The sequence below is a fragment of the Solanum verrucosum genome, unplaced genomic scaffold (assembly GCF_900185275.1).
Source record: "Solanum verrucosum unplaced genomic scaffold, falcon-dt-bn FXZP01000079.1, whole genome shotgun sequence".
Classification (NCBI taxonomy): Eukaryota; Viridiplantae; Streptophyta; class Magnoliopsida; order Solanales; family Solanaceae; genus Solanum; species Solanum verrucosum.
Window position 1 is genome coordinate 1,636,246 of NW_026020368.1, and position 15,178 is coordinate 1,651,423.

A 15,178-nucleotide genomic window follows, 5' to 3' on the forward strand; every position below is an offset into this window, starting at 1 on the left:
AAACAACTATTGTTTATTTCAAACACTCCCCATCAATTAACAGCAAATATATTATGAATAGCATATTAAAGGTCTTGAATTTATTGTATATGCCTTATTTTGCTCTGAATATTTGAATGATGAAGGTGCAATTTCATCATTATATTTATATTTTGTCAGATTCAGTCAGTATCGAGTTAATCATGTTTTTAAGTTAGCCTTTGACGTTGGTTTATCCATCTTCCTCTTTATATAATGTGTCTATCACATGTGCGGAATTTAGAACTCATTCAAGGACAAACATTGGTACTTCAGTTGGACGGAATAATTCTTTATTTATATCCTTCCATGCATTGGTGACCTCTTTCTGAAATTTAATGTAAGTCTCTTGCTTTGAAGCTCCATACTCTTTCATATAACATTCAATAATTGAAGCTACATGTCCTCTTTCTTGTTCATCCTACATGAAATAAATAGATTTCAATATCTCCCGTGTATATAATTAATACATTTTAAACATTAACTCAGGTATTATATTGTAGGCTTCTTAGCTAACTTTAAAGAATTTGAAGTAATTAAATCGAATACATACATTATATGTGTTCCTTCTGTATCATATGCAGATATATTTGAAGCAAATCCATACTATTCAACATCACATGTTCTTCAAGCAACTAGGACTATTTCTTTTCTTTCTTTCTCTTTAGATTTTTGTTATAAAATATAGAAACTTTTGTAATATTTTGAACTATAGAATTGCTGTGACTTCTAGTATTTTTTTAAAATATAAATTTTATCTAAAAAGAAAAACTAAAAGATTGTATAGTAATAAAATTCACACCGGAGAGTAGTTAGTTTGGCCCTCACACAAAGTGAAACATAAGAAGTACTATTGTTTTTGATAAGTCAAGTCACTATTATGCCTCATTTTTTTGTATTTGATGAAAGTTTGAATCTTAATTAATGTTTCAGATCTCAATGATCATTACCCATAAACTTCTTGTTGTACTTACGTCATGTCCAACAATATCGTCCATTGCTCTGCTAATCAATAAGGAAGCTCGAACTATCAAAGGCTCATTCATCAACCATTCAAAAGTGTCTTTGGATATAAATTCCTCCATACCGATCAAGGAAGTTGTTGATGCCATCATATAGGCAGCGCTTACAAGTGAATTCTCCATGTGCTCCTCATATTTTGGAATATAGTTAGCATCATTTAACCATTGGGCTTCCTTAAAATAAGCTCTCACCAACTTTTTCATCTAAAAACAATAACAAGTTATTTAAGCTAGACAATTACTACTAGCTAGTATCTTTTTTCCATTTGGAATTAGTGGTAACGTTTTCATAGCAAATAAGGAGGGTATTATAACATGGGAATCGAAATTATATTCTCAATAATTAATAAGATAAGGTGAAAATGTAGATAGTCAATGTCACGCCCCGAGCCTACACCCTGGACGTGGCCGGCACTCGAAGACCATTGCTAGCCCCCAAGCGAACCCTTGGCCTGGCTTTCTTAACTCAGCGGAAACTTAACTCGACAGCAACTCAATGAAATGCAAGGTTATAAAACAACCTAACTGATACAAATCTGGCCAAAAAGGCAACTCGAGTCCCAAAATAGAATATTTACATATATACATAGATGAGAGACTCAAAACCAACTGACTGACTGTCTATGAAGCCTCCACTATACTGAGATGGATGTTGGGACAATCCCCACAACATCCTAATAAAACAAAACTAAGAGAACAAAATAATCCAGTCCTCCAGAATGCAAAGAGGCTCACCACTAACTCTGCAGTACTCAACTGGATCAACGGCGAACCGAATGCTGGCCCTGGGTACCTGTATCTGCATTATCAGAAGATGCAGGCTAACTGGCATCAGTACATTGAATGTACGAATATGCGAGCTGGAAAGCTAATCCACAACTCAAGCTTGAAAAGAGTACAAAGGAACTCTTACCTTGGCTCTGTTCAATTCATGAATAACTGAACTCAATATATAAAACAATAAGACACATGCAATATATAAAGCTTGTAAAATAGTGTAAACAACTTAGCTTGTTAAAGATAAAACAATAACAACTCAACTTTACTTATATAAAAGTAATATAACTTTAGTGGGAGATTCTTTAACCGACAATCACCACTATGAGCCCTAGTGGTGATACAACGTTTTACCTCACGTTGCCCAAGGACCATCCTATACCTTGTCGTGATATAGGAAGCTAATTTTACTAAGTGGATCCACTAGCTTAATCTTACGGATATATCTAAAAAGTATGACCCGTTAACTCCCATGTTGGCGCATGGTTCTTATGGAGAGTTGAGTTAAGATGAACTCATGTCCCCAATTCGGTGCTCAAGACTACTCCCAAAAATACTTAGCTCATAAGTGTTTTAAACATATCTTTTTTTATTTGAGATAATTACTCAAATACCGTGCCCGAAGGCTCACTTGAAATCAATGTTCCTTTTTCTTGAAAACTTGTCCAAAGGCTCTTTTGGAATCATAGTTCCTTTCTTACTCAAATGTAAAAACATTTAGAAACTTCTTTGGGAATACATAGTTCCCTAATAACATTTGAGAAATGAACTCAACTTTAAACTCTTGACTCTTACTCTTTACTTGACTTGAAACTTGAGCCTTAAAATGAAGTTAAAACATTCAATAAACACTCTTGAACAACTTTAAAGACTCACCTTGACTCACTTCTTTAACTTCTAAACTCAACTCTTAACTTCACTGGACTTGAAAACTAACTCTCCTTGAATTGGAATCATGAATTCAAGGTGTTTGATCACGTGTTATGGACGAGTTCTTGGCGTTTAAACATACCTTGGGGTGTTGGAAACAACTAGGGAACATAGGTACAATACCTAGGAACATGTATGAAAAAATGGGGAAGGAATGGGAAGACTGGACGCTCTGAGAGGCGCGGAGCGCCAGACCTCAAACTTCAGAGGGGTCTGGTTGGGGCTCTGGTAGGGGCGGCGCCCCAAAGGCTGGACCTCAGAGTCCCTCTTGGGGCGCGTTAGCTGGCGCGACGCCCCAGCCCTTTTCCCCGAAAACTCAACTTTTCTCCTCCTTTTCCCCAACTCTAAACCTTCTAAACTTCAAAGCTTTATCCCCAAACACTTAGAATCATCAAAACCTTTAACATACACTAGATTTAACTCAAAAACACCACCGGAAACATACACCAAACCAACAAGAACTATAACACAACACAACTACAACTTCAACAATTCCAACCAACAACTTCAATCAAACATAATCAATCTTTTCTCGAAATTAAACGAGCTTGGCGTGTGGGGGAAAGAACCAACCCAACACTATAAACTCACATACCATAATAGGGATCATCCCCGAAGAAAACCACGACGATCTTTACGAAGTTTGCTTCTTCTTCAACTTTCTCTCCTTTTCTCTCAAGAACCTTGACTCTTACTCTTTTTAAAAAGGGAAAAACTGATCAAAAATCAGTCTTACACCTTAATATATATCCAAAGACAAGGCTAGGGAAAAAACCAAAATACCCTTACAATTTCCGGACGGATTCCCTGCCAACTGCCCAACTTTCAAAGGGCATAAGTCGCTTATACGAACTCAGAAATGAGCAAACTTGATGGCGTTGGAATGACCAATCCACGAACTTTGCAACCATAACTGGAACCACACCTAGATCATTCTGATCTAGGAGTTATAACTGTTCAAAGTTGGCCAAAAATTCATTATTTTCCATACTTAGCCAAATTTTCCAGATTTTTAATTCTTTCCAAAAAGACTATTTCCAAGTTTTTAAGCTTCTTCGTAGTCCCCAACATGCAAGATGTCACAATATCTCCCCCTTGGGAACATTCGTCCTCGAATGAGGTTACTCTTACTAGGCTAAGGGTGTAACGTCAAACTCAAACACCCAACAAGCAATCATGCAAGAATAACAGTACCTTGGTCTGCATTTCCTCTGGATTCAAAGAGATATGGGTATCTCTTCTTCATGTCCTCTTCGGCTTCCCAAGTGGCTTCCTCAACAAATTGGTTCCTCCAAAGGACCTTAACTAAGGCTACATCTTTCGTTCTCAACCTACGAACTTGACGATCTAGAATCAGAACAGGAATCTCCTCATAAGATAAGCTATCCTTGATCCTAATGCCTTCAGTCGGCAGGATCATTGAAGGATCACCTATGCACTTTTTCAACATGGAGATATGAAATACTGGATGAACCGCTGCTAGTTCCTGCGGCAATTCCAACTCATATGCAACATTGCCAATTCTCTTGTCTATCCGGTAAGGTCCAATATACCGGGGACTAAGTTTCCCCTTCTTACCAAACCTCATAACCCCTTTCATGGGTGAAACTTTCAGATATACCCAATCATCTATTTCAAACTCTAACGCCCTTCTCTTAACATCAGTGTAGGATTTTTGGCGACTCTGTGCCGTTTTCAATCTCTCTTGAATCACTTTCACCTTCTCCATAGCTTGGTGAACTAATTCTGGTCCTATCAACCCTGCTTCACCAACTTCAAACCATCTAATAGGAGATCTACATCGTCTCCCATAAAGAGCTTCGTATGGAGCCATTTGGATGCTGGAGTGATAATTGTTGTTATAGGCAAATTCAATGAGAGGTAGGTGATCATCCCAATTACCTTTGAAATCGATCACACAAGCTCTCAACATATCTTCTAAAGTCTAAATAATACGCTCTGCTTGCCCATCAGTCTGAGGATGAAAGGCAGTACTAAAGTTCACCTTGGAACCCAAGCCTCTCTGAAAAGATTTCCAGAACTGTGCATCTCTATATGAAATAATGGAGATTGGGACTCCATGAAGTCTCACCACCTTTTGAATATACAACTTGGCATAGTCTTCTACTGAATTGGTAGTCTTTACCAGTAGAAAATGGGCTGATTTTGTCATTCTGTCGACAATTACCCAAATAGAATCATGTTGTCTGCGAGACCTTGGCAACCCTATGATGAAATCCATATTGATCTTCTCCCACTTCCATTCTGGAAGTTCTATCCTATGAGCTAAACCAACAGGCCTTTGGTGTTCAACTTTCACTTGTTGGCAATTTGGACACTTATCAACAAACTCTGCAATGCCCTTCTTCATGCCATCCCACCAATAAACTTCTCTCAAGTCACTATACATCTTCGTGGAACCTGGATGAATGGAATAACTGGAGCTATGAGCTTCCTCCATAATCCTCTATTGGAGTCCATTTACCATAGGTACACACAATCTACCTTGAAATCTCAAAACATCATCTCCCCCTTGTTCAAAAGCTAGTACTCTTTGCTTTTGAACATTTTCCTTCAACTCAAGAAAAATGGGATCTTGGTCTTATTTCTCTTTCACTTTTGACACTAGTGATGACTCGGCCCTGCTCGTCACTTCTATTCCCCCTTCAGCGGAGTCTATAAGGCTGACTCCCAGGCGTGCCAGTCTGTGCACATCTTTTGCTAACTCTCTCTTCTCTTCTTTAATATGGGCGGTGATACCCATAGACAACCTGCTTAAAGAATCAGAAACAACATTAGCTTTACCTGGGTGATAAAGAATACTCAGGTCATAGTCCTTAAGTAATTCTAACCACCTCATCTGTCTGAGATTAAGCTCTTTCTGAGTAAGCACATATTGAAGGCTTTTATGATCAATGAATATGTCAACATGCACACCATACAAGTAATGACGCCATATCTTCAAAGAGAACACTACAGCAACCAACTCTAAGTCATGGGTTGGGTAGTTCTCCTCATGAACTTTCAACTGTCTAGAGGCATAAGCTATAACTTTGCCATTCTGCATCAAGACACAACCCAAACCAACTATAGATGCATCACAATAGACCACAAAACCTTGAGTACCTTCTGGTAACATCAAAATTGGAGATGTAATCAACCTCTTTTTCAATTCCTAAAAGCTTTTCTCACAAGCTTCAGACCATTGAAACTTCACTGTCTTCTGAGTCAACTTTGTCAAAGGAGACGCAATAGACGAGAACCCTTCAACTAACCTTCTATAATAGCCAGCTAAACCCAAGAAACTCCTAATTTCAGTTGGAGATGTGGGTCTAGGCCAATTCTGCATTGCTTTAATTTTCCAAGTATCAACTTTAATTCCTTCACCGGACACAATGTGGCCTAGGAACGCCACAGACTTAAGCCAAAACTCACATTTAGAGAACTTGGCATACAACTCCTTATCTTTCAAAGTCTGAAGGACTAGTCTGAGATGACTAGCATGATCTTCTTCACTCCTTGAATAGATTAGTATGTCATCAATGAAAATGATAACAAACACATCTAAATAGAGTTTGAAGACTCTATTCATAAGGTCCATGAAAGCTGTCGGTGCATTGGTCAATCCAAAGGACATAACTAAAAACTCAAAATGACCATATCTGGTCCTGAATGTTGTCTTTGGAATATCACATTCCCTTACTCTTAATTGGTGATAGCCTGACCTATGGTCAATCTTCGAAAAACAAGTGGCACCCTGAATCTGATCGAAAAGATCATCAATCCTTGAAAGAGGATACTTATTCTGGATGATAACCTTGTTCAACTGGCGGTAATCTATACACATCCTAAGGGAACCATCTTTCTTTCTCACAAACAAGACCGGAGCACCCCAGACATTCGGTCGAATGAAACCATTTTCTAAGAGATCTTTCAACTGCTCCTTCAACTCTTTCAACACTGTTGGTGCCATTCTATATGGCGGAATAGAAATAGGACGAGTATCTGAAATAAGATCTATGCCGAACTCTATCTCTCTCTTACGGGGAATTCCGGGTAGATCATCAGGAAACACTTCTGGAAACTCTCCTACTATAGGAACTGATTGCAAATTAGGTATCTCAACACTAGAGTCAATAACTCGGACTAAGTGATAGATACAACCCTTTGAGACTAACTTTCTCGCCTTAAGGTACGAAATAAAACGACCCTTAGGCACTGCTGAACTGCTACTCCACTCTATGACTGGCTCACTCGGAAACTGAAACTTGACTGCTCGAGTTCTACAATCTATCGATGCATAACAAGCATGAAGCCAATCCATACCCAGAATGACATCGAAATCTACCATGTCTAATTCAACCAAATCAGCCATGGTGCTCTTGTGATTGATGGAAACAGGACAATCACGATAAACACTTTCTGCTAGAATAGACTCCCCAACAGGTGTAGAAACACAAAAGGGTTCACAAAGTCTTTCAGGAAGAACATCAAACTTATTTGCAACATAAGGAGTTACAAAAGATAAACTTGCTCCTGGGTCTAACAAAGCATACACATCAAAAGCAAAGACTTTGATCATACCAGTGACCACAATCGGAGAGTTCTCTTGCTCGTGGTGACTGGTGATAGCATAGAGGCGATTCGCTCCTCCACCGGTACTAGAAGTAGCTCCTCTAGGTGCCATCCTGTCTGGTGGGACAACTGAAGAAGATTGGGCCCTACTGCCAAGATTTCCACTACCTTGTTTGTTCTTTGGGCACTCCTTCATGAAGTGACCCTCTTGTCCACACTTAAAGCAATCTGTCTGGCCTTGACGACACTTCCCTAGATGGACTCTACCACACCTAGCACATGCAAGAACCTGGTTACTTCCTTGTGCCACACTGTTCTGAGACTGTGCAGGTCTAGCTCTGAAATTCTGCGAACTCTGTCCAGTGAACTCACTTTTATTTCTGGGTACAGGTGCACTAGCAAATGATGGAACAGGTCTCCTTTGCCTTTGTTGAAAGGACGAATGGTTCGCATTACCTTTCTGCTGCCCGGACTCATTACCGGTAGGGGTGTTCACGGTTTGGATAAAAACCGATCCAAACCGAAAAACCAAACCAAACCGATAAAATAAAACCGATTTTATTTGGGTTTGGTTTTGGATTTTTGAAAACTGATAGTATTTGGTTTGGTTATGGTTTTATTCGTAAAAAACCGAAGAAATAACCAAACCAAACCGATGAATTATATACATATATTTTATTAATATACATACTTAATATATTGTTTTTATAAACAATTTTAAAGATCTTATACATATTTTCATTAAAATTTCTTTATAATTTACTTATTGAAAGGAAAAATGCCCAAGATGAAACATTTATCTTATTAATTTCATGTATATATGAGTGTCTATGACAATTCTTTGTGGGACTGAAAATGTTATTGTCTCTTCCTTCTAGGCCAATATAGTGAATTTTAAAGCTTTATTGATAGTAAATTTAGTGATCGAAAGTTCAGTAATTTAAGTCATTCTAACTATTTTTTGTTTTGAATGGATTGTTGTCACTTTTTTCACATTTTAAATGAATTGTTTCTTTTATTTTTGTGTATGGTTAATAACCGAATAACCGAACCAAACCAAACTGAAACCGATAATCACCAAACCGATAAATGTATATTATATTTGGTTTGGTTTTGATAATTTTAAAACCGATTAAGTTGGTTTGGTTTTGGTTTTGACCAATAACCGATCCAAACCAACCTGTGAACACCCCTAATTACCGGTCTTAGCTCTCTTATTTCTGAACTCTTCTTTGTCCCTCAGCTTTTCTTCCTCAACTTGCTGGACATAGACCATCAACCTTGATATGTCCATGTCCACGATAAGCATTGCAGCCCTACCTTTTTTACTCAACAATCAAGACAGTCCAGCAACAAACAAACTTATTCTACTCCTCATGTCCGCAACCATCTCCGGAGCATAACGGGAGAGTTGTGTGAACTTCAGATTGTACTCATTAACACTCAAAGACTCCTGCTTAAGTGTGAGGAACTCACGTACCTTGGCCTCTTTCAATTCTTGAGGAAAGAAATGCCCCAAGAAAGCTTCCTTAAAACAGGACTAACTCGCAAGTGGTGCATTCTCAACTCTGCCCCCTTTCCATTGGTCAAACCAAGTTTTAGTAACATATTTCAATTGATACGCAGCTAGTTTAACCTGCTCAGTATCTACCACATGCATCACATCAAAAATCTTCCTCAACTCCTCAATGAAGTTCTCTGGATCCTCAGTAGTACTCGAACCCATGAAATTCGGAGGATTCATCCCTAAGAACTCACGAATCCTAGAAGTGTCAGCTCCTTCCTGTCGAAATCCCCTTTGCTGACCAATCTGATTAGTTACAGCTTGACTCAGAATTCTAATTGCCTCTCTGAACTCGGCATTAGAAACTTCCCCTTGCGGTTACGCTCCTGGGGCATAGGGTAACTCTTGCTTATCCACATAACGTCTAGGAAGATGCCCTCTACCAACTCTTCGTGGAGGCATGACTATCTGAAACATGCGTAAGCACGGATTAGACAGAAACTTTTTAGAGATATACTCTAACGCACGAGATGAGTGTGAAAGAAGTGAGCAATCTTCCTAAATGTTTCAGCTTCCCAATTATAGATGTGGCGCGCTTTACACCGATAACTAGGACCCTACAGACATGGCTTCATAGACTCCCTAGTACTCTGGAACTTGCTCTGATACCAAGTTTTTCACGCCCCGAGCCTACACCCTAGACGTGGCCGGCACTCGAAGACCATTGTTGGCCCCCAAGCGAACCCTTAGTATGGCTTTCTTAACTCAGCGGAAACTTAACTCGACAACAACTCAATGCAATCCAAGGTTATAAAACAACCTAACTGATACAAATCTGGCCAAAAAGGCAACTTGAGTCCCAAAATAGAATATTTACATATATACATAGATGAGAGACTCAAAACCAACTGACTGACTGTCTATGAAGCCTCTATAATACTGAGATGGATGTTGGGACAGACCCCACAACATCCTAATAAAACAAAACTAAGAGAACAAAATAATTGAGTCCTCCAGAATGCAAAGAGGCTCACCACTGACTCTGAAGTACTCAACTGGATCAACGGCAAACCGGATGCTAGCCCTGGGTACCTGTATCTGCATCATCATAAGATGCAGGCCAACTGGCATCAGTACATTGAATGTACGAGTATGCGAGCTGGAAAGCTAATCCACAACTCAAGCTTGAAAGGAGTACAAAGGAACTCTTACCTTGGCTCTGTTCAACTCATGAATAACTGAACTCAATATATAAAGTAATAAGACACATGCAATATGTAAAGCTTGTAAAATAGTGTAAACAACTTAGCTTGTTAAAGATAAAACAATAACAAATAAACTTTACTTATATAAAAGTAATATAACTTTAGTGGGAGATTCTTTAACCGACAATCACCACTATGAGCCCTAGTGGTGATACAACGTTTTACCTCACGTTGCCCAAGGACCATCCTATACCTTACCGTGATATAGGAAGCTAACTTTACCAAGTGGATCCACTAGCTTAATCTTACGGATTCATTTATAAAGTATGACCCGTTAACTCCCACGTTGGCGCATGGTTCTTATGGAGAGTTGAGTTAATATGAACACATGTCCCCAATTCGGTGCTCAAGACTACTCCCAAAAATACTTAGCTCATAAGTGTTTTAAACACATCTTTCTTTATTTGAGATAATTACTCAAATACTTTGCCCGAATGTTCACTTGGAATCGATGTTCCTTTTTCTTGAAAACTTGCCCAAAGGCTCTTTTGGAATCATAGTTCCTTTCTTACTCAAATGTAAAAACATTTAGAAACTTCTTTGGGAATACATAGTTCCCTAATAACATTTGAGAAATGAAGTCAACTTTAAACTCTTGACTCTTACTCTTTACTAGACTTGAAACTTGAGCCTTAAAATGAAGTTAAAACATTCAATAAAGACTCTTGAACAACTTTAAAGACTCACCTTGACTCACTTCTTTAACTTCTAAACTCAACTCTTAACTTCACTGGACTTGGAAACTAACTCTCCTTGAATTGGAAACATGAATTCAAGGTGTTTGATCACGTGTTATGGACGAGTTCTTGGCGTTTAAACATACCTTGGGGTGTTGGAAACAACTAGGGAACATAGGTACAATACCTAGGAACATGTATGAAAAAGTGGGGAAGGAATGGGAAGACTTGACGCTCTGAGAGGCGCGGAGCGCCAGACCTCAAACTTCAGTGGGGTCTGGTTGGGGCTCTGGTAGGGGCGGCGCCCCAAGGGCTGGACCTCAGAGTCCCTCTTGGGGGGCGCTGGCTGGCGCGACGCCCCAGCCCTTTTCCCCGAAAACTCAACTTTTCTCCTCCTTTTCCCCAACTCTAAACCTTCTAAATTTCAAAGCTTTATCCCCCAAACACTTAGAATCATCAAAACCTTTAACATACACTAGATTTAACTCAAAAACACCACCGGAAACATACACCAAACCAACAAGAACTACAACACAACACAACTACAACTTCAACAATTCCAACCAACAACTTCAATCAAACATAATCAATCTTTTCTCGAAATTAAACGATCTTGGCGTGTGGGGGAAAGAACCAACCCAACACTATAAACTCACATACCATAATAGGGATCATCCCCGAAGAAAACCACGACGATCTTTACGAAGTTTGCTTCTTCTTCTCCTTTCTCTCCTTTTCTCTCAAGAACCCAAACTCTTACTCTTTTTAAAAAGGGAAAAACTGATCAAAAACCAGTCTTACACCTTAATATATATCCAAAGACAAGGCTAGGGAAAAGACCAAAATACCCTTACAATTTCCGGACGGATTCCCTGCTAACTGCCCAACTTTCAAAGGGCATAACTCGCTTATACGAACTCAGAAACGAGCAAACTTGATGGTGTTGGAAAGACCAATCCACGAACTTTGCAAACATAACTGGAACTACACCTAGATCATCCTGAGCTAGGAGTTATAACTGTTCAAAGTTGGACAAAAATTCATTATTTTCCATACTTAGCCAAATTTTCCAGATTTTTAATTCTTTCCAAAAAGACTATTTCCATGTTTTTAAGCTTCTTCCTAGTCCCCTACTTGCAAGATGTCACAATCATCCAGTTGAATTATCAAAATTTAGTTAATTGATATAATTTTGTGGGCTAGGTAAACAATAATATTACCTCATAATTTGCGTAGTATGCACAGACCAATTTACCGTCTTTGGACAACACTTGTTCCATTTCACTATAAATGTCTAGAAGAGCTTGATAAGCAGGACTCATATATGGAATCGGTTGCATTAGCATCCCATCTAATATATCATCAAAATCTCAAGCTAATTAACTCTTACCCCTTGTCTATATATATATATATATATATATTTCATAATAACAACAGGAAAACGTATTTACTTTCTCAAATTCATTAGTGAGGGATTGTCAAAAAGATTACTTTACTAGTGAAATTTTGTTGTTTTACCTCTGGATTGCATCATTGAAAGTCACAAGTTCGTCAAAGGTTGCATAAGCATCAAAAGTGTCGTCAATAAATGGAGGTCATCTTGAGTACTTTTGTCATCATTTTTCTAGCACTACTATACTTTGGCTCAAAATACAATCCTAATATCCAAAAGTAACACTCAACCAATCTTTCTCTTGCATGTGGATATTTATGTGCAAAATCCAAATCTTTCCACCACGTACATACATCTAGGGGTGCGCATCGGTCGGTTCGATTCGGTTTTAGGTGTTATTGGTTCAGTTTATTGGTTTTCGGTTTGTAAATACTTCAAACCGATAACCAAACCAATAACATATTTCTTATCGGTTTTTGGTTAATCAATTTATGGTACTTAACGGTTCGGTTTTCGGTTTAACCAATAAGAAAATACTCATATATATTATATACACGATAAGAAAATTTTCAAATAAACCATATGATTTTTCCAGCATTTGGCATGAAAGTAATAATCATAAAAGTAACAATCATTTTTCTTGCAAGTTTAGACACTAGACACATTCAAAGGAAAAAGTGTGAAAGTAACAATCGTTTAACCATTAACAAAAAATGTGAAAGTAACAATCGTTTAACCATTAACAATAAGACTAGTAAATTTAGTATAGTCTTATTGGGTTATCGGTTTAACCATTAACAAAAATTATAAAACCGAAAACCGAACCAATAACCCAATAAAAAAATTTGCAAAACCGTTTAAAAACCGTTAGCCCAATAACCCAATATCAATAAACCAATAGTGTTTTTTTCAGTTCGGTTTATTGGTTAAATCGGTTTTTGCACACCCCTACATACATCACAAGAACAACGATTTTGTTGCATGCATTACATTTTTATTAATTCCAAATTACCATTACTCATCTAATTAAAAAAGATATATAAATCAAATAATGTTCAACCTTGTAAGCTCACTAAGCTCTCTTTGGTGGAACTTTTGCAGCATGTTAAAATCCAATTTAGCAAATTTCAAAAGCAAATTGTTGTGTGCATCATTATTTTCGTAAATGGATATGTATTTCCTTGCTCCCATCCTTGGTAATGTCATGCGAATAGGCTGACTTAAGGCTTCAGTTATTTCAACGTTAAGAGAGTTATTGCTCAAGTTGGAGACAATAGACTTGAGATGAGTAGTGGTAAAGGTAAGAGCTTCTTCAAGAATCTCCTCATCGCGCACTCTCAAATGTGATGCTTCATACAAACTTAATAATCCTTTGACTTCATTAGTAAGCGTTTCCTTGAATTTTCCATCTTGTTCGGTGAATTGCTGGAAGACATCTGGTTAAACATCATGTTCGTTGTTAGTTATAAGAATTAAAAGTTGCATGACTCAATTGAGAGAAACAATGAAGGATGGAGTGCAATTACGAAAAGACATGTAATAGCCTTGTTGCTTCACAAGTCGAAAATGAAGAGAAACAACGTGAAGGTTATCATCGTTCTGTTAGGACACATCAAAAATGTTTTGAATGGATGTTTTAATTTCATTATCGAAATGCTATGCCATTCCCAATCGTTGCATCGCGTCTATCAACACAAGTTTTTGTTCACTACCCTCTGGAGCTTCCACCAACATTTTCCTAATTGTCTCTTTGTACTCATCAACTTCAACTTTTCTTGGTTAGTAATTTCCTGCATCTGAAAAATACTCATCATATGTTAATTAATTAATTAATCAAATATTATGTTAGGTCTTAAACGTCTCATTGTAATATTTAGACAACAATTAACACAGAAAAAATGTATTAAAGAAATATGTGTTAATTAATTAATTAATCAAAAATTATGTTACGTCTTAAACGTCTCCTTGTAATATTTAGACAACAATTAACATAGAAAAAAAAGGATTAAAGAAATATGTGTGACTGACAGGAGTATAAGAAAGGAAATGATATCCCCAAACAGTTGGGTGATAATTTACCAAGTGGCGACACTTAATAGGAGAAGAAGCGGCCATTGCTTGTTCAAAGGTTTTCTTTTCTCTTGCCTTTTTTTTCAAGCTTAATTTGTGGGTTTAAGTTATGCTAATAGGATGGCCTATTTATAATATACCGTAGTCCATTGAATTTGTCACACCCCGAGGCAACCCCTGGATGCGGACGCAGGACCTAGGATCACGAGTGACCCCAAGCTAACCCTACTGACATATCATAAGCATACTAAAGATAAACTGAAGTAAAAAATATTGTACGGAAGCTAAACCATATGTTAATCTGAAATGATGGGGAATACCCATAAAGTAAATCTTAATATAAGAAAACTGAGAGTCTGAATACAAATGAAAAGTCAAACTATAACGCTAAAGCTGAAACTATATGTCTGAAATAAAGCCTCTACTTACTAGAAATGATGGGACATGCCCCAGCTAGATCTAGCAAAACTGAAACAAAAGCAAAAAGCAAGAAATATAATCATGTCACTTGTCCCCCGAAGAATGAGGACTCACCAATGATGCTGCTGAATTGAAGATCGGGAACCGGTTTATGCATGATCTGACTGCTGAGGACCTGAACCTACATCACGAGAAGATGTAGCGCAGAGTATGCATCAGTAGTTGAAAGGTACTGAGCATGCATGATAGAGTAAAGTTGAAAAAAAACATATAACTAAACAAAGTGATAAAGCAATGATATAATCTGAACATGATACTACACTGAAAATACTGAACATGGCTAAGTTAAATGCAATGACCAATATTTAAAAATGCTAAGACTGATTACTGAAGAATATTGATGACATGGTCAATGCAATAGAATCGGATTGAATCGAAGGGAGCTACTAATAAACAACATAAAACCATATGAGCTAAATGTGGAGTCTTATGTATACGCCTCATCGAGAGGACCCAATATACCCTGC

General features: G+C 37.7%; 1 protein-coding gene and 1 pseudogene across 1 annotated transcript in view; one reads left to right on the forward strand and one right to left on the reverse strand.

Annotated features, from left to right (window-relative positions):
* LOC125838099 (floral homeotic protein PMADS 2) overlaps window positions 1–15,178 on the forward strand; it is a 383,162-nt gene that overhangs the window by 258,188 nt on the left and 109,796 nt on the right. The window lies entirely within an intron of this gene.
* LOC125838056 (sesquiterpene synthase 9-like) lies at window positions 67–14,276 on the reverse strand (annotated as a pseudogene).